Consider the following 20,654-nt stretch of genomic DNA (forward strand, 5'->3'; position numbering starts at 1 on the left):
TATTGCTTTTAGGTCCTTGTCGGTTAGAGAAAGAACTCCGCTGTGGAGAGGGTGGTCAGAATTATCCGTAATGGTTAACAATTTGTCCAGTGTCCTCCTCTTCACCACAACTCCAAAAGTGTCTGGTTTGCATTCACGAAAAAGATTAATTAAAGCTATACTAATCAATAGGCGTCATTCACTTATATTTTCCTGAGTTTGTTCTTAAATTGTTCTTGAGAAAGGTCCTTAGAAAAGTCAGATTTGTGACGTGTTCTTGAACCGCAGAATTGTTCGCACCTGTGTTCCTATAACGATGAATCCCAACATCTTCGGAATTTGAAAGCGCATGTTCGCAGGTAAACCTTAGACTGTATAAAATACGGACGTAGTCGTCGTGCCATCACCCATAGGTTTCTGACGCATGCAACTGCAGGGCCGTGTGCACACACAGAAATTTGAAAAGAAAAGTTGAGAGAATTAAGTCAAGAACGCCCAAACGGAAGTCTAAAGAGGGTGACAAACAAGCTTCATATTTGATGGTGTCCATAGGCCTATAAATAGCTTAATCAATCAATTACGGGATGCCAAGGTTCCCAATTAACATGATTGATGTGAATTTAAGTATGAAATATAGCCACTGTGTGCTACCTGTCCAGTAAAATAACTAAGAATTTGATTGTGAGCCTTCAATGAACTACAGCATTACAGGATTAGATTGTGTGGCACACATAAATTGAGTTCAGATGGAAAGTGTTAAACATGTGATGCTTCCCGGCTTTCTGAAGTTCACACTAATTAGCAAACATCTGATGTGATGTGAAGAGTCAGACCTGAAAAAACAAGTAGCCAAGCTCATAAAGGTGCCAAACAAAAGCTGTAACTCTGTTATATTTAATGGGTGTATATATATATATATATATAAAAAAACAATATATATAAATAAATATATATATATATATATATATATATATATATATATATATATATATATATATATATATATATATAGGGTATTTTACTCCCAGCTATGAATCTGCTCAATCTAATTTGCATAAGATTAAGTTATCCATGCAGGGGAGGACAGAAAAACCGGTGGCAAATAATTCAGTGACACGCCAGTGGTGATGCAAAAGTTGGAGCGGTGACTCACAGCTAATTTCTTTGTAAATCAGAAAAAGCCCGCTGGGAGAAAGGAAGCAGTTATGTAACACATGGAACCCAGCGTGGCAGAGAAGACACATTCAAACAGATTAGCTATCAAACTGTAACCAAGCACGCATGCTAGAAGAGGGGGAAAGAAAACTCTTAAACCTGATTAAAACTAGGGCGCTCTCATAGTAAATGGAGCTTGGATGAAAGTGCATTTCTTATTGAGGCGTCACGTCTCAGCGTGATGTTCCCAGTGTTTGAGGCAGTGTTTTTGTAGTTAAAAGGGGGGGGGGGAGAGGCTCTCCCAGCCATAAAGGTTCTCGACCCCTGGTCTAACAGGACCTTCACAAGAGGAAAGGGATGAGGGGGGTGGGGGGGGATGTTCCATCTTGATAAGTTAATGTAGTCAGACGATCACCATCAGCAATTATTCAGAGTGAAAGTTGTAGTTTCTGCCTGAGGATCTGTAGGCGACTCTTGATGTGCTAGCAGAAGTGTTATAATGTTTCTTTTCTCAATATTGCACTGATTCCTAAAGCGTAAATTCTATTTTCTCTAGCCTCCCTCCATAAAGTGATACCCCCATTTATATCACTGTGTAGACTTAATATTAGAAACAACTCTCCATATAAAACTGCACCATAAGCCAAAATGACCATAAAGTTAAATGATTCAGTTTCAAGGCAAACATCATCACCTTCATGACGGTAAGATGTATTACAGTGTGGGTTCTTACAGCTTGAGGCAAGTTAGATTCAAGACTTTTAAAGACTTTTTTAATGTCAATGCGGAATTCAATTTAAGACCAATTCTTCAAGCAATTTTTTTCGCTCTCCTTTTCATTCATTATCTTCAAAAAATGACATGTAGGGGATCTTTATTCACTTGTTTTTAATGGCACAACATCCTGTCACTGCCTCCCAAAATAAATGAGTTTGACCAGAAACTCCTTATATCAAGTTGCCATTTACACATCCAGCAAACGCAGAGCAACAGCATCCATATAAAGTCCAAATTTCACTCTCTCAATTTAGCTTAGTTTTGGTCTCCACCAACTTTTGATTGCTGCTAAATGCTCCACTCCATTCACAAGCTAGTCTGCAACAGTCGGCGCCTGTCTATAGTTTCCTGCTTAGCAGGTAGTGTGGAATGGATTTATTTGCTAAAAAACAAGTTTTTGCCTTTATTTATACAGGTAAAATCTCATTGAGATACAGGGTCTCATTCTCAAGAGAGACCTGATCAAATGGTAACAGTACCATACAAGTTACAGACTTACAGGACACTAAACACAGAGGCAACAGTCAAATAAAACATCATAAAAATATTGTCATTGAAAAAATGCACTAGAACAAACACTGACAGATGATTTCTCCAGATTTTTTTAAATGAGTTTAAAATCTTCTCGGGGCATCAAGCTGGACAGCTTAAGTTCCTGCTGAAGCGTGTTCCAGGTTGAGGGGATCGAGTATGCGGAGGCCTTTTTTCAAGTTCTGTGCGAATTGAGGAGACGGACAAAGTAATGTAGTTTTAAGATCGTAGCCCGTAGCTGTACTGTGTGTATGATATGTAAGTGGATATGTAGATGGGCAGCAGTCCAAGCATAGATGTGTAGATGAATTTGTTCCAGTGCAGAGATCTGCGCATTGATAGTGATGTCCAGTTGACTAAAGAGTACAGCGTGCAATGGTGTGTGAGGGGTTTACAGTTGGTTATGAACCTCAAAGCCCCATGATAGACAGCGTCCAGCAGATGAAGGGAGTGAGCTGAGGCGTTCATGTACACAACATCCCCATAGTCCAAGAGCGGCAAACATGTGGCAGCTACAAGCCGTTTTCTAGCACTGGTGGAGAAGCAGGCCTTGTTTCTAAAAAAGAAGCCCAGTGCAGACATGATGCAGGGAAGAACAGCTGGTACCCTTTTCTTATTGGAAAATAACATGACCTTTGTCTTGTCTGCATTTAACACCAACCTGAGATGGAATAGGTGCGACTGAATAATATTAAAAGACTGCAGTTCAAATGCAACGGCAACAGTGCTAGCACAGTATACAACAGTATCGTCGGCATAAGGATGTACAGAGGCATCAATATTTTGACCCATATCATTTACATAAATTGTAAAAAGGGTGGATCCTAAGACCGAACCTTGAGGAACACCTCTGGTGACATTAAGAAAGCTGGAGGAGAGACCGCTGAATTGTACCCATTGCTTACGAAAGGTAGTTAGAAAACCAACCAACAGTTAATATATAAAAAGGGCAGTACAATAACTCTTTGCGTCCAAGCCTTCAACAATATCATTCACTACTTTCAAAGCAGCCGTTAATGTACTATGCTACGTACTAAGGTTTGTGAGAGTGAATCAAAGTTGCGCTATAAAACCAAAACAATGAGCTGGCAGACACTAAAATGCTGAATAGTGGTGATAATTCTCTGAGGGTTTGTCACTAGGACTCACAAGCGTCACTCAAATAAGAGCAATGTTCAACTTCGGATTAATTTGGTGCTCCAGTATGTTAAATAATGGAGCTCCATGGCAAAGAAGAAAAAGATTCATCAGTTTCGTCTATACAGATAGCACTTAGTGGTAGGGAAATGGAGCACAGCACATACAGAGACATTTAGACTTTAGTGGGGGTGTCTGGTGCCTTCCTCAAGGGCACCTTAGCAGTGTGAACTGGCACCTCTCCAGGTACCAATACCACACTCCATACTTGGTGTGTTCAGGGACTTGAAGTGGTGACCCTCTGGTCCCTACGGACTGAGCTACTGACCGGTGGTTGTAGGATCAAAATATTGTTGGTTATGATCTCTACATGGTATTTGCTGACACACCATCAGACCTAATTTAATGCTTGAGATTGGGAATTCAGTGTTTTGCCTTTGGGCATGTTAGCACGGCAGATGCTTGTTGTCATGAGCAATCACACCCAAAATAGGAGCAGTAATATGCCTTCCAGCGGCCGGGCTGAACAACCTCTCCTTTCACAGAATGAAGGGGCTTCCCCCCTCTGGGAATTATGCATATGTGTCAGCCACCACACAGCTCTTACAGAGCAAACTAGCAGGGCTCGAGTCAAATTATAGACAATTGCTCGAAAACAGACAGAATAAAGACGAACAACAAGCAGTGGCAATTACAGTCACAAGGCCACTGATTGCCAGCTCAGCCTTCTTTGTAACAACTTGATCCCATGGGACATATAAAGTCTGCTGAAATGCTGAGAATCACTATCTTTACACCATTGGCACATTCACCACTTTCGCAACACCCAATGAGCTGCTTTCTCTCTGCGCCTGAGCACAACTGAAGCTTTTAATTACATAAGAGTCTTCGCCTCTTAGTTCTCTCTGCCGTGTATCCACACTGGGAGGAAACCCCAATGCTCAGTTACTGCTGACCTGGTGGCAAACATTAGCGTCCGATAGGAAAAAGAAACAGAAATAGGAGCACCTAGGTTTATCCTACGAATTTATGATCTTTAAATAATGCTGTATAAAAACGAACACAATAAAATGGATGTGGTTGTTATGTCATGTTTGATGCTCAATATTTACAGACTGCACTCCACTCTGACAGAATGCTATAATTGAAAGCTGATGAGCAGTAAGTATAAAGGATACTATTAGAGTCCTTAAACTCTAACAGCAAAAAGGACTTTGGCTCAGCAGTAATTACAGGTCTTGGTCTATAATGATGACGGGGAAGAGCAGAATAATACCACACTTGGACCCCTGCTGGTGTAGGCTACTCATTCTATATTTAAAAAAAACAACAACTTGTAATTGATGAAGACACAGCTTAAGGGAGATGGCGGTTCCTACTGGTCTTGTTTTGTTTTGTTTTCCTTTTTTCTTCATCCTGATTATCTGCAGAATCTATCACATATTCTGATGGCTGTTCTGTGAATTTACACACCAAAGCCTGTTAGAATTGTTGACTAATTAGTTAAGGACATGCAGCACTGTCACTCCGTCTTCTGTTTCCCCACCTTACGCGTCCAAATTATGCAACTAGAAGGGCGAGGCCATTTCCACGGGTGAAAAATAAGGCATGCATCGGGGCCGTGAATCGGATCCACTCCAAAAGTGTAATGGGTTCTTCCTTGGCCCAATGCTACTCCCTTCCACCAAGTTAATCCTATAATAACTTCTTTATGACGGATACGCATTTTCTGCGAACACACCAGATGTTGATTTTCCTAATCAGAAAAATGATGCGAGGCGTACTCGAAGGTTGCTTCTGAATGAAGGATGTGCTCCATGGCGCAGCGCCCTGCCAACGGAGCGCAGCGCCCTGCCTGAAATTCAAGGTGTTTTTTTTCTTTTTTCTCGAATTTCAAAAGAAATAATATTTTTTTTATTCACAACTCACTTTTCACATTGACAGGTGCTCTTTTATTAAATAAACTAAACGCTTATGCTATTAATCTAATTTATGTGCACGTTTCAGTTTGTACTGTCTACTTTGCGCTTTCACTTTCTCTCCTTCGGCTCCGTTTTGCAAAGGGCGGGGCTTCGCAGCTGGCGCACACACCTACGTGCGAACACACCTACGTGCGAACACACCTACGTGCGAACACACCTATGGAGCGGGAAACACTATATACTAAATGCCAGCCACAACTATTTGTGAGTTTGTTTGTCATTTTGAGTTTGACCACCTGTTGTTTATTTGTAGTTAATTTAGTTATTGGGTTTTGTCCATCCTTCATGTCTGTTAAATGGTTTGGCTTGTATATACTATCTATGCGTTCCAATTTCATAGAAATTGAAATCGTTTTAGTAGAAAAAAAAAAAAAAAGATATACTGCTGTATTCCAATACCCAGTGCCCGCAGTACCCATACCGCAGTACCCATACCACACCGCAGTACCCATACCGCAATACCCATACCGCAGTACCCATACCGCAGTACCCATACCGCAGTACCCGCAATGTTATGATGAAGTATTATGTCCCCAATTGTATGCATCAACAGCAAGTACTTTGTAAAACGTCAAGATTTTGTCCTCAATCTATCAGCAACACTATTAAATACTAAATACGTATTTACATTAATGTAGATCTTCAGCTGAAAAAAAATGGTTTGGGGGTTTAGTTAGTCTTTAAATGATAAATCAAGTAAATACTCAGTTGATGAATCCATAAAGACATATTCCCTAATACCATTTTAAAATCTGTGTTTATACTGTCTAATATAATTTACTACGCTGGTTTGGAATTGATGAACTTTATGTGAGCATCGACGTTAATCTAAAATGATAACTGTCTTTAGCATACTTGCCCGGGCTCTAACAAGAACCCTCTTCACACTCCACACCAAGACACTAAAAACAGTCATGTCTGTAACGAGCTTAAAGGGATCAGTGTGTGTCTCCCCTGCTGTGCGCTCAAACGTGGCTTTTATTATTCATGACAGTCTGAGCTGGGGGGGGTGGAAGCACAACCAGTTGAAGCAGAGGGTCGCTGGACTCAAGTCGTAGTGAGGAGAATGACATTGAACACAGGTGGAGAAGCAGAGGGACCAAATGCTGGGTTGGGAGGTGGAGTTTAACCCGCCCCGAGGCATTCTGGGGGATTATAAATAACTGCGAGACTCGCTGCCAGATGGCTGTAACCACCTGGAGTTTTACAGTAAAGATTCCTTGGGAGTCAGCTGTTGCCATGGTAACTATATATTGTATTTTTAAGTCAGCGATGTTATTCACACATCCAGGTCTAGAGTTAGATATCGTGACATCTTTGATACAAATATTCATAGTCCCCAGAGGATGATCCCTATAGAAGGACTTCCTGTCCTTTCCTCTAGCGCTACCATCAGGCCAAAAAAATCCGCCCTTGACCAATACATTTTTCTGTGAAGGGATCTAAAAAAAAAGCCAGCTTTTCTATGACTTTTGCTGTGATCCCCAGAGGATGAACCGTAATGTTTTTAGTTACCACCTTATCTTTCGTCTAACATTCCAAATTGGTCCAAAATCTCCACAGACAACAGAGAATATATCTTAATATAATATTAAGTAAACTGGCATAAAATCTAATCGTATCTTGTTCCTTGACCCTGTTTTGTAATTCCATCCTGGCTCCAGCCTCATAATAGAATAATGAAATCATGGTTATATTTTTTGTTTCTGTCCAATGCTTTAATCTGCTTTTCGTTGGGCGTATTAGGTATGTTTCTTCATATCAGCTTCCTCTTGCCTTTTTTAACTTCAGTATGATACTTCTTTACAGCATAACAGATTATTTGTCATTTTAAGTTTACCATTGTCTAACGGTATTCTTATTTATCTAGATATAACCGAATTATTTTTATGTACTTTTTCTGCACCTTGTCCACACTAGTTTTTTGGCCACAGTAGTGGCTTTAGGGATGAACTACTTCCAGTTCACTATTGAATGGATTGTCATAAAATGATCAAATAAAATAAATAGGCTAGATTTTTATCAGCCTAAAAATAATGAAAATTTCTGAAAAATAAATGTATACTAGCGTGCCAAACTAAGATGGTGAACATGGTAAACTGCTAAACATAAGCATGTTAGCATTGTAATTGTGAGTATGTTAGCATGCTGATTTTAGCATCTAGCTCAAAGCACAACTGTGCCTTATAATAGCCTCAAAGAACTCGCCAGCATGGCTAAAGGCTCTTGCTCATTTCTTTGCCACGTTCCACAGTACAGTACAGTACTTTGCCAGTTCCACCTACCAATGTAATTCCACCAATACAATGCTTGGGAAACTAAAACTACAATTAGCTTTTAGTTAGCTTATCACTAAGCCTAATCATGCTCTGTTCCGTGTTCCTGGTGTTAATATCCAATGGATGCCAGCATCTTCCTTCCACAAATTCATTTAGAAGATGTAAGGATTCACATTGTAACAATAAACAATCCGCTTTACAGCATCAGATGAGCTACAGCATTTCTACAGTCGCTTAGCAACCGCTACTTATTTGACTTATGCGTACACAGTCGAGGAATACACTTCAATTCTAGACTACAAACATAACAAACAACTACCATTTTGTGCCAACAGTCAACATCTTTCAATCTAACCAATTTCATGGAAAACATAGTTACATTCAGTGTTTCCTGTAAAAAGAATCCTTTCAATCTTTCCTTTTCAATTTAGAGTACACTTAAACTAATCACTGAATCCCCGCATAATTACATTCCTTAAGGGTGGGCAGCTCTTAAAAGGCACATTAACAACTGCTCCATGGTCAGAGAAGTACGGGACCCATTATGAATAAAAACACAGAAAATCTGGTTTTGCAGGCTTATTTCCATCATATCAGAAGTTGATTATACTCATAGAACAATATCTAAAGCGTCCTTAATGGCATGCATTTAAAGCCACGATATTTGGGCTAATGCTTTCGCCTTTGCTGTAGCAGGACATCTACAGAGAAGACGGTGTTGAGATGTTGTGGGAGGTTGTGTGGAGGCCTGCTGCTTATTTTAATCAGCCATTGGAAAAACTTGTAAAATGCCAGCTTGTGAAGACACTATTAGGCTTAGGCTGTTGATTTCAGAGCTGTGAAATACATACACTGCCTCCATTTTTGTACAGATCTTCCAGCCGCGTTAAAGTCTAACCAGATAAGACATAGTTAAGACTATGATAGCCTACTTTACGACACAAAGATCAACTTATAAGTTAAAGTTATATCTCGCTGCTTTCTCCGCTTGCAGAACAAGCCAGCAGGAATGAGAAAGTCATCCTTCAACTGTGAACCTTGACTGCAGTGACAGAATGTGTTCGGCGACGCCACAGTCTCACTGTGAGAGTGTCTGCAGCAGCAGCAGCAGCAGGGACGAGCTGGTGAGGAGTCACAGCCGAGTCACCGCACAGTGACCTCACCTCACCTCGCACTGCAGACGCCACATTAGTATCCACGCACAGACGACGGGGGCGACAAGGAAGGAGCTAAACATCTCAACATGTCAAGAAAACTGCAGGTTAAAAGTGACAATTTAGCTCAGCTCGGGGTTAGGGTTGGGCAATATGACGGTATATCCCGATGGTAGAAATGTGTTCACGGGAAATATTCTGCGATACGCTACCGTCTATTCTTGCGCGATCTCGTGATTCTGCCGTGATCTCGCCATATTGCAAATCCAGCTGCATGGCAAGGTAACCTCATTTGGCCCGACGGGGAGGGACATTGTAAAATCTTACCAGCCATTTGCACAGTATTTTATCTGCAGGAAAAGTCAATATTATTATTATCTTTTAACATTATCACCTGTAACACTAGAACAATTGTTCTCAAAAAATCTTAAAGCTTCCAATGTGAATTTTTTTTTAGTTTTACCCGTTTTGAGTGTTTTCTCATGTAACGCAAATAAAAGAAGAAAATTATCAAAAAGTACAATACAGTAAAACCATTCATTAATTGAATTTACAGAACGATTACTTTATTACGATAAATACCGTTATCGTGATATGAAACTACACATACCATGAGAAAAGATTTTGGCCATATCACCCGCCTCCAGACGTTAATTATTGGTTGAGCCAAGCATCAGATGCTGAACGATAAAATATTGGCTTTCGGCCTTTCAAAACAAAGCTTCAACCCTACTTAATAAAACCCACCATGCATTCCATTCATTTCTAAGTTATGACTAACAGTCTGTTGATGAATCACGTCCATCTAAACAGCATCAGCTGCATATTGATTGCAAAGCTCCATTCACAACAAGTCAGCCCCCACATTACTACACAACTTCTATGTCAAAGTCTCCAACTATCACAAACTGGACACTTTTCTCCATGAGGTCTGGTGCACACAAGAGAAGCACCGGACCGGCTGATTAAGGACACACAAAAAAAGGGTCACTGCAATTTTGCAGTTTATAATTTTCACCAGCAGGAAAGAGAGATAATTTCTGGCTGCAGCCTGGCTTTCATGCTGAGGAGCATCTGTTCTGAGGCAAAATAGATAACTGGTTATGGAAGGAACACTTGCTGCTTCCTGATTGCCTGATTAACATTTCATGGTGTATATTTTTGCAATATGGCATCATTATCAGCAATATTTAAAGAACTGAGCTGTAAAACTGCAAAAATGGAGGTAGAATTTTTTTGAGCTAAAAGTGAAGTTACAATAAATCTGTAAGTTGTGTATAACGTTTAAAGCCCCACAACATAGAGTCCCCTTCTCTACAACATTACATATCTGTGACTTAATATGCAACAATCATCTTTAAGTATTATTTATTGAGGGTGACATATTATGCTCATTTTCAGGTTCATACTTGTATTTTGGGTTTCTACTAGAATGAGTTTTTACATGATTTAATGTTAAAAAAAATCTTATCTTATCTTATTATCTTATTTTTCTCATACTCTCTGTCTGAATCGCACCTGTCTCTTTAAATCCTCTTTCCCAAAAAAGGGCTGTGTGCCTTCTGCCGTGGATTGAACATTTTGAGTTTTCTGTTCTATGTACTAAAACTTACACTGTATGCTTCCTGCTTACCAGTTAGCGATAAGGTAGCATTTAGCAGCTAAAGACATATTACATAAGATATTTCTCTTAGGGGTTGGAGACCAAAAAGGGTTAGGGTTAACAAAAATCTCAGGTGGCTGTTTTGTCCTAAAAAAGCTCTAATAAAACCACTGTAAACTAGCTGCCCAGCACCAAACAGCTAGTTAGCGACTAGCTATGTTTAGTAGCTAGTCACTAACTAGCTGTTTTAGCTACTAAAGAAGAAGAGTGTTTCCCTCAAGAGTTGGTGAAGACTAAACAGGAACAAAGAGGAGAGTGACTATTGGGCTAACATTTAGCAGATGGCTGGAAACACAAGTCTAAATGAATGCTAATGTTGCTCCGTATCCACTAGAAGTGTAAATAAGTAACTGTTTGCTAACAAGTTGGACATATAAAACGTGAAAGGCCTTCTCTAGAGTTTGGTTTGCCGTTCTGGGCTACTAGAAACATGGCAGTGCAACATGGACCTTCTCCCTATGTAGATATGAAGGGTTCATTTTATGAATATTATATTCTATCCATCCATCCATCGTCTACCGCATATCCGGGATCGGGTCGCGGGGGCAGCAGCTCCAGTAAGGAACCCCAATCTTCCCTTCTCCGGGCCACATCCTCCAGCTCCGACTGGGGGATCCTGAGGCGTTCCCAGTGAGGAGATATAATCTCTCCACCGAGTCCTGGGTCTTCCCCGGGGTCTCCTCCCAGCTGGACGTGCCTGGACCACCTCCCTAGGGAGGCGCCCAGGTGGCATCCTTACTAGATGCCCGAACCACCTTACTGGCTCCTTTCAACGTAAAGGAGCAGCGGCTCTACTCCGAGTCTCTCACGGATGGCTGAGCTTCTCACCCTATCTCTAAGAGAGACGCCAGCCACCCGTCTGAGAAAACACATTTCGGCCGCTTGGAATATTATATTCCATTTCTGCCAATAAAGCCCCCTAAATCCTACATACTGATCCTTTAATAGAATATATATATATATATATATATATATATATATATATATATATATATATATATATAGAGTATATATATAATTATTATATTATATATATAATATAAAGCCCCCTAAATCCTACATACTGATCCTTTAATAGAATATATATATATATATATATATATATATATATATATATATATAGAGTATATATATATAATTATTATATTATATATAAATATATATATTATTAAAAGTATTATATATATAATTATTATATTATATATAAATATATATATATATTATTAAATGTATTATATATATATAATTATTATTATAAATATTACATATATATATATATACCTATATGTGCAACAGGCATTATCATTATCAGCATACTTAAACAAGGAGAGGAGGAAGAAAAAAAATATATATATAAAATGTAACATCAATATATAGCCCAAGTAATTCAGAGAGTCTCAAAGCACTCCTTTTTCACTTTTTTTAAGGATTGAAAGAAGATTTAAAATAACACTAAACTTGGATCAACTTTTTTTTATCTACATTTGTATACATAAAATTTACCAATATTCAAAATATTATTAGACAAATATTCAATATCTTTGTTTGGCATAAAAACACCAAAATTAATAGTATGATATTTAAAAATAAATAGCTTTAAGTTTAGCCTATAGCCTAATATCTAACCTCTCATGCATCTTGTCCCGAAAGAGCTTAACCATATAACAGGTGTAGAAAAAGATCCTGAGATTCAACATCTTTTTAACAACATTTATACACATAACAAAAAACAAAACAAACAAAAAAATTCACTTAATTAATAGAATAGAATATGCTGTTCTCTTGGGTGCAGTTAGTGGGTGAAGGCTGGACATTATCGTCAGGCAAACCAATCAAACCAGTTCAGAATTATTATTTTTTGCTGAATTAGGGCTCAAATTATCTTTACTGCATCAGTTTCACATCTCTAAATAGGATGCACAGTGTCTAGAATTGTGAGAAAGATTGACCTCTGCGAGTAAACTGACTTTATAATCCCCCATCTCTCCTTTGTAATACCCGGTCACAGTCGTGAAATGGATACCCCCACCTTCCCCATCTCCCTCCCCTAATGAAACGCTCAAACGGAGGAGTGACTGGACTGTCGGCTGCAGAGTGAGACATGTCTGAGGGAATCCCTGCACAGACCTACTGTAGTATCCTAGCTGTCAAACCTCTGAAACCAGCCTCACACTGCGCTCACAGGTCAAACCTCATTTTATCCGAGGAATAATAACAACAACAAAATACCGGGAAAAGATGAGCTACATTGTGTGAAGCAGCTAATTTCTAATATAAGCAAAGCCCGCAGCAGGAAACACACACACACCGACAAATGTTGGAAACAAAACGTAGGAAGGATGGTGGGGATAAATGCGCAAATGATTTACCTGAGCGGTGGTCAGTGATGAGCAAGTGTCGGATGATGACCCTTCTTCTTCTTCTTCTACTTCTTCTTCTTCTTCTTCTTCTTCGTTTGATGCTGCTTCTTCTTCTTCTGCGCTCAGGTCCACGGTCCTCCTCAGCCTCCCAGCCAAGCCCCTTCGTCTCTCTCTCTCTCTCTCTCTCTCTCTCTCTCTCTCTCGCTCTCTCTCTCTCTCTCTCTCTCTCTCTCTCTCTCTCAATCTCTATCTCCACTTCTCTCTCTCCTCTCTCTTCACAATGCATGCCGGGAACGTGAGGGGTGTAGTGCCTTCATTACCGCAGTCGGTCCGTGAAGCTCATTGGCCAACAGGAAAATTGTGGGAGCATCTCTCAATAAAGGGGAATCAATTGTGAAGCAGGAAAAAAATAAAATACATTTAAATACTGATTGTGTTACTGATTTGCCATATTTTCCTAAAAAGTATTTTTACTCAAAAAACAAACAAACAAAGAATGTAGTTTTGTTTTTAATTATTGACTGTTATTTTTCTTGTTTAGACCGTCATGGTACACTTAAATACAGAACGTAATGCACCCACTTGGTTAAAAAAATATTCGTCCTGTTTTTCTGAATTAATAAAATTGTTATCTCAGAATTCTGAAAATGTACTTTCATATATATATTGATATCTGATCAGATCTTGTTTTTTACAGTTTCAAATCTTTTTTTTTTTACTTTCAGATCGTGTTTTTCCAGTTTCAGACTTTTGGCACTATATTCACCATATTCTCGTGATTGGCAGTAAAAAACAAAGTTCCGCCAAGCAAGCAGTTTTAGGCCATACTTGGTACCAATAGCAATATAAGAGCAATAAACTGTGCCAGATTATGCAGTTCAACAGCCAAATTTTAGGATTTGACGATGGGACTCTCGATGGGACAGGACTCTCATTGAAGATCCGATCGGCCTTTTTAAGAATAAGGTCATTGTACAGCTGTGCTGCAGACACCTGATCAACTCCGATGATCCTATTCCTTGTCTTGATCATGCGCTGCAATTAGGCATGATCTTGAACGTGCATTTTTCCGTAGGCAGAACGCTCTGCAAGACAGATTTGTAGAACATCTGGAGAAATACGACAGTCTACTCCAAATTGGTTCAATTTCCTAACAGCCTCTGTTGTAGTTTCTTAGACTTAATCCCTGCACATTCATTTTAGGTCGTCATCAATTTCAACTCCAAGGTATTTGTAAGTTGAGACCCGCTCAACTAATTCACCATTCATCTTGGAGACGAGGACTATTGATTTTTTCACTTTTAAATCTATGATCATCTCTTTCTGTTTTTTTTTTTACGTTAACCTTGAGGAAATGATCTAAACAGTACTGGAAACAACCTTGTGTCTCCCTTTTAAAACTTTCCTGCTCTTGGCACTGGCACTTGTTCCTTCGACAAAAAGCCAATTCTATTTTTCCATTGGATTTTGGCTTATTGCAGAAATTAAGTTTTTGATATTTACACGTTTCATTCACCAAGATAATTTTCACGAATGAACACCCCTTTAATGATTTTTGAAGCGGAAATGCAATCGGCAGAAGTAAAAAGCTAAAGTTAGGCTATAAAACGAACTACACCACGGTCGCATTACTTCGGCGTAATGACACTAAGTAGTCTCATATTCAGCTACTTGTTAGCGACCGCGTTTTAAGACATGTATTGGCTTTGAAATTCACGAGTAGGGTATTTACTGACGTAGTTTATGTTGTAGAACAAAATAAGAAAAACTCTCAGGCGTTTGCTAACCACAGACCTTATTTCAGGCATCTAACCGAAAACCCATTGACTTCGAGATGACACCACAGTGCAAAAATACTAACTCATTCCGGGTTTTCGGACTCATTCCTACAGCACTTCATTATTTATTGTTATATAGGCCTAGCACTGATGGAGGGTCAGGCTGATTAGCACGGCAACTGTACTCATAAAGCTAAGAGCTTCTCGCAGGATTTTAAAGGGATTTCCTTAATTCATAAAAACACGGCAAATACTTTTTTCTCAAGTGATAATGCTTCCTCACTTTAACTAATAGTATGGTCAGCGAAAAGGCTGATAAGCCCACATGCAGTGGTATGCTACCTCCCAAAAATGAACAGCTGACTGATAACATCGTGAAGCATTTAGCAGCTAAAGCGGCAGATATTTTTCTCAAGACTTCGTGAAGAAGCGCAAGCAAGAGTTGATGTAATAAAATCAAATCAAATCAAATCAAATGTATTTGTATAGCCCAATATCACAAATTATACATTTGTCTCAGTGTGCTTTACAGACTGTACAGGTTACGACATCCTCTGTCCTTAGACCCTCGCATCGCACAAGGAAAAACTTCCTAAAAGAAACCCCAAAATTAAAGGGAGAAAAATGGAAGAAACCTCAGGGAGAGCAACTGAGGAGGGATCCCTCTCCCAGGACGGACAGACGTGCAATAGATGTCGTGTGTGCAGGATAAACAACATAGTACAAATACAACATTTGACAGAAATTATGTTGTGTTGGGAAAAAAAATAGAAAGTTTGGATGAATCCAGGAAAATGTCAATAAGGCTTCCCGGTGTCCAGCAGGACCAGGTCAGCAGGCGCTGTCACGATTCATGATCCTGACGTAAACTTTATCAGTGGCAACCTGTCACATGAGAGACAGACACTCCGGGGATGATACCCCGGATGGTGAGTTAGTAACACACATTTACATAAATGCATACAGATAGAGAGGGAGAAGAAGAGAGGGAGGGGAGGAGAGAGGAAGAGAAGGAAGAGAGCAGGGAGGTGTCCCCCGGCAGTCTAAGCCTATAGCAGCATAACTAGGGGCTGATCCAGGGCAAACCTGAGCCAGCCCTAACTATACGCTTTATCAAAAAGGAAAGTCTTTAGCCTACTCTTAAATGTGGAGAGTGTGTCTGCCTCCCGAACACAAACTGGAAGCTGGTTCCACTGGAGAGGAGCTTGATAGCTGAAGGCTCTGGCTCCCATTGTACTCTTAGAGACTCTAGGAACCACAAGTAACCCTGCAGTCTGGGAGCGTAATGCTCTAGTTGGTTTATAAGGTACTATGAGATCTTTAAGATATGCTGGAGCCTGACCATTAATTCATTTGTAAGTCAGGAGAAGGATTTTGAATTCTATTCTGTATTTTACCGGGAGCCAGTGCAGTGCAGCTAATACAGGAGTAATATGATCCTGTTTCCTTGTTCTTGTCAATACACGTGCCGCTGCATTTTGGATCAACTGAAGAGTCTTAAGCGACGTTTTGGGACAACCTGATAACAATGAGTTGCAGTAATCCAGCCTTGAAGTAACAAATGCATGGACTAGTTTTTCTGCATCATTTTGAGACAGGATGTGTCTTATTTTTGCAATGTTACGTAGATGAAAGAAGGCAGTCCTTGAGATTTGTTTTATGTGGGAGTTAAACGACAGATCTTGATCAAAGATGTCGCCAAGATTCCTTACAGTGGTGCTGGAGGCCAAGTTAATGCCATCCAGAGCTTCTATGTCATTAGAAAATGCGTTTTGGAGGCGTTTAGGGCCAAGTATAATAACTTCAGTTTTGTCTGTGTTTAACATCAAAAAGTTGCTAGACATCCAAGTTTTTATGTCTTTAAGGGATGCTTGAAGTTTAGCCAATTGATTGGTTTCATCTGGTTTAATTGATAGATATAATTGGGTATCATCCGCATAACAATGAAAGTTTATAGAGTGGTTCCTTATAATATTGCCCAAAGGAAGCATATATAAGGTGAATAGAATCGGTCCAAGTACAGAACCCTGCGGAACTCCAAGACTGACTTTGGCTGTCATGGAGGATTTATCGTTAACAAGTACAAATTGAGATCGCTCAGATAAATAGGACTTGAACCACTATATGCTACCTGTCAAACACAAAACGGTTATTTAGAGACCAGCTAATGAACTAAAGCAGTGGTTCTCAAACTGGGGGTCGGGACCCCCCAAGGGATTTCTGGGGGTGATATAATTTGTGCTTCACTGTAGGGCTTACAGGTATGCCAAAATGTTTACACACCAATTAGCATTAAACCACTTGGCAGCATAATAGTATATTGCTATATGTGCAGACAGTTTATGAGCGATCAAAGCGTTTGCATGGGGGGGAGGGTTGTCACGAACACCAACCTGATTCTTCTGGGGGGTTCGCTGATCATATGTCAGAATGTCTGAATAATAACATACGGAGCCTAATTATGACTCATCAGTCAACACATTACACAACAGGATCATGAACACAAAGCTGGATTAAGAACATGTTTAATTAATTCATGGATAACTGTGTGAATGAATGTACAAATCCTGCTGAATTGGAGCTAATTATTCTTTAATGAGAAGCTATGGTCCACTTTCCAGCCCTCTGGAGGAAAACAACACATTCACAGATGCTGTGATAGCAACCAATTAATTCTACATTTAAAGGGATAGTTTGGATTGTTTGAACTCGGGTTGTATGAGGTACTTATCCATATTCAGTGTTTTACCTAAATGGTAGTAGGCACGTGGCACGCCCCCAGTTTGGAGAAACAGGAGTTACGGCACCGAAGCAAAAGCCATGTACTGCCGTGGACAGGGGCAGCTGCTAAATATATATTTGCCACCTAATATATAGTTTTAAGTGTAAACCGTGTTTAGAATATGTTCACTCCTTAACCATGCTGTGACAAAAACAGTATTTTGGCTTTACAAAGTTGTCGACTCACTTTTTTTTATCATTTATAAGTAATGTAATCATAACAAATGCACGTATTATGTAACAGGTGTCTATATATATATATAACAGAGGTGTATAAGAGAAATGCACTATAAAACTGTAGGGGCACTAAATCCCAATATACCAATTGGTATATAATGTTGCCTCATACAATCCCACTTTAAACTATCCCTTTAATGTTACATTTACAGGCGTAAAGAAGATTTCATTTGGATATTTTCAGGCAAATATATGAATCTGAGCCGAAATCAAGTTTCAGTGTCGAGCCTTCATTTGGTTTGTTTAATCTCAGCAGGAATTCATGACATAACCAAGTCTCTGCTTTTGGTGCATTTATTTCCCCTGCTCTCTCCTGAATCAGTGAAACAGATGTTGCATCTGAGACAAGAACAGAGACACAGAATGCACCCCAAAGTGCAGCACAAATGTTGTCATCCAATCACAGCATGACACATCTGCACACAGCAGCTGCACAAAAATAGAAACTAAGACGAGGGCGCAGTCTCAGAGGATTGGTAGTGTTTATTTCACAGTATTGTTAGTGCAAGTTTATTCACATTACATTAAGACCACTTTTCCCATCATCCCAAATGCTTCCTGTCCTTCGTCCCGCAGCTTAACGGAAGACAGTTTTACTACAATTGCACATTTTATCACGGGAAATATAAATATAAAACAGTAGAATAAGTAGACGTTGTAGTATAACTAAACAAAAATGATGTCCAACAGCAACAGAAGACTATTGCTGCATCCAAAATCACTCCCTTGTTCACTCACTTACAACTCCCTATAGCATATGGGGAACCTCCTGCCTATTTGTTATTCTATTTAATTATATGTTCTTTTGCTGTCACAAGATAAATGTCCCTGTTGTGGGACTAATAATGGATTTCTGATTTCTGATAAAACAGAAAGATACATGGATAAAAAGGTTGCTTTTTTGCACAGCATGAAAGAAAAGTGAAATGAATGGGCTGCGTCTTAAACATTTTTTGCAAAGGTTATGAGTTCAATAATTAGTATGGCCCTCGAAGGATGTTGTAAAAATTAAAATGGCCCTTGATAGGAAAAAGGTTCCCCACCCCTGCCCTATAGGCTACAGTACAATAGACACTCAAGCAGCTTGCTATAGTTAAGCTGTGGACACAAATTATCATTTATTTTGCGTCATCACTGCAGGTGTAGGCCTATAGGCACACTGTAATTAAGCATCTATAAAATGCTTCAGTGTGCTAACATGCTCACACTGACAGGTATGATTACCATTTAGCTTGTTAGCATGGTACATTTGCTAATTAGCACTAAACGCATCATTCCCGTAGTTCTTGCAGTATTTATAAACCAAAGTATTGGACACTCAGCAGTTTACTATAGTTAAGCTTTGGACACAAATTATCCTAATTTTGTGTCATCACTGCAGGTGTATATGCGCACTGTAATGTAGCATCTATAAAATGCTTCAGTGTGCTAACATGCTCACAATGACAATGCTAACATGCTGATGTTTAGGAGGATTACCGTGTGCTAAATTTAGCTTGTTAGCATGCTACATTTGCTAATTAGCACTAAACACATCATGCCCGTAGTTCTTGCGGTATTTATAAACCAAAGTATTGGACATTTCAGACCTGATGGTGACGCTAGATGAAAAGTTGAGGGATCACCAAAGCGATTTCAATTTATCCTGAGAACCAAATTCCATGATAATTCATCCAACCTCATGCTGCCATTAGAGTGGAACCTTGAAAGTCTTTAGGATACTTTGTCTGGGAACCATGAATGTCATATATTTTAATCTGGACCGAAGTGATGGACTGACTGGGCTAAAAATAAATAAAAGAATATAAGAAAAAGCCCCGACTCTGCAAAATAATTTGCAAACCCGGGCCCACATCACTATCAAGTATTCATATTATCAGGGAAAATTGTTTCATTAGTTTCTTTCCGTTTGGAAAGCTGTGGCTCCAGTTTCGTACCGCAAAGCAATCCAGCAAGTTTGTAACCCAACGTGAAATGTAGTGACCATCCACCTTTTAAAATTGTTGTGTAAAACAGGTGTGTTACTGATCTATGAGGCTGCACATAGATCTGCTGACATTTCAGAAAGTCGGGAAAAACTTCTCCTGCTATCAGCCGTATAAAGATCCGACTCACTTCCACTCACCCTGGGCTTTTGCCACTATAACATTCTTCCTATCGGCTGGAACAAAACGACCGTGACTCAGCAGAAACATAAACCCCTCAAACACCGAGAGGGGTGCACGCAAACAAAGGGAAACGAGTCATATTTAATTCATGAGATCTTGCAATGCAGGAAACCCAGATTTTCCAAAATGCAGAGGCCTGGAAGCTCCTGGCAGCTGGCATCTGCTCCGTCTACCAACAAACGACAGTCAGGGAAAGACATACAGGAAGTAGGCTGTGTAATGTCAGTGGGTATTTACTGTCACTGGGTGGGCTGTTGCATCCCGGGGGGCACAGCTGCATTTCTCATAGGACAGCTCCATCCTAATGTGCAGCAAATGCATAATGAAGCACGGTTTGGCGGAGAAATAAAGACAGCCACATCCATTTTCACCGAGGGAATTGTCTCTTCGTAATCTACTGTCCCGGAAGAGCCGTTTGTCTTTTCTGCAGAGAAAAAGTGTAGTGTGAATAGTGAATAGTGCTGCTAAAAACTATAAGCAACACCTGTCACAGTACACGTGGTCATGGGATCCATTGTTAATATAAATGCATTGCATTAGCCCAGCTTTAACTCTCCAATGTTCTTTATTTCAGTCAATTGTTCTGTGAGGATTTACATTGCACTGATGAAAATACATGTAGACCGAGGTTTGGTGCTCCATTCTGGATTAGTGTAAGCCTTACACTGTAAGG

The 20,654-nt window shown here is 39.6% G+C and overlaps 1 protein-coding gene across 1 annotated transcript in view; it reads right to left on the reverse strand.

Annotated features, from left to right (window-relative positions):
- The window catches only part of syn3 (synapsin III), a 112,755-nt gene extending 99,549 nt beyond the window's left edge, over nucleotides 1-13,206 (reverse strand). The window contains 1 exon segment of the mRNA XM_029461503.1: nucleotides 13,027-13,206. The gene's annotated coding sequence lies outside the window, so the exon portion shown is untranslated.
- Nucleotides 13,207-20,654: the final 7,448 nt, after the last annotated feature.

The sequence above is a fragment of the Cottoperca gobio genome, chromosome 23 (assembly GCF_900634415.1).
Source record: "Cottoperca gobio chromosome 23, fCotGob3.1, whole genome shotgun sequence".
NCBI lineage: Eukaryota > Metazoa > Chordata > Actinopteri > Perciformes > Bovichtidae > Cottoperca > Cottoperca gobio.